This window comes from Cicer arietinum, chromosome 1, assembly GCF_000331145.2.
Source record: "Cicer arietinum cultivar CDC Frontier isolate Library 1 chromosome 1, Cicar.CDCFrontier_v2.0, whole genome shotgun sequence".
Taxonomy (NCBI): Eukaryota; Viridiplantae; Streptophyta; class Magnoliopsida; order Fabales; family Fabaceae; genus Cicer; species Cicer arietinum.
In genome coordinates this window covers 19,682,575-19,683,620 of record NC_021160.2, presented here as the reverse complement: position 1 = coordinate 19,683,620, position 1,046 = coordinate 19,682,575, and positions in this window count along the sequence as shown.

Here is a 1,046-nt window from a genome sequence, read left to right as displayed (position 1 = left end):
CAGTCTCTACCTCTCCCATTGGTGATAATGAGGAGCAGCCCTAGATTAGTTGTTTAGGATTTTGTTGTTGCTTTGTAATGTTTTTGTATATATCTTATGATAGCTTTTTGATTAATCATTCTCTCTTGTATATCTTTTTGAATTCAATGACAAAAGGGGGAGGTTGGTATCAAATTTAACTTGTGCTATTGCTCTGATTGACAATTCTGATATCTGATTTTGACTTGATTAATTGTGGGTATGCTGCTATGATACATACAAAATTAATATCTGATAATGTATACTGATATACCAAATGTATTATGATACATACCAAATCTGGAAGTGAAAGCACTGATAATGCTCTGATACTGCACTTTGATATACCAAACTTAAAAGAGTTTAAATTGAATGCTCTGATACTGAATGATATTGCTCTGATATTATTATGCTCTGATATCAAAAGATCTTATGTGCTCTATGTGGTATGCTCTGATATCAAAGTTGAATCTGTTAGGTATACTCTGATACCAAATTTTAATAAGCTCTAATACTCTGATTTTAATAAATTTGAATAGCAAGCTATGATGTCAAAATCTGATACCAAATTTGAATGAATACGAATAGCTTGTGATTATGTTGTTGAAATGTATCATAAACTCTAAAATTCAGGGGGAGATTCTAAAATAATCTCAAGGTTAAAACTGTGTGTTTGTCATTAAATCAAAAAGGGGGAGTTTGTAAGTCATGAGCTTCCCTGATCATGTTTTTGATTTAATTCCCAAACATACAATACATATGAAGTATTTGATTGATCTAATGATTTGAATTGAGAAACATTTCAGGCAAGTAAACAAACACTACAAACTTGGAAAAAAGATGGATGATGTCCTACAAGGCTTGAAGACTGATGTACAAGAGTGTCTAGTGTTAATAGGGTCAATTAGGTAGACTTAATCATAATGAGTTCTCATATAGTATTTGCCAATGAAATCATAAAATAAGTTTTAATCAATCAAGTAATAAATCAATTGATACATCAATTGAGCAATCGATTGTCTGACTCA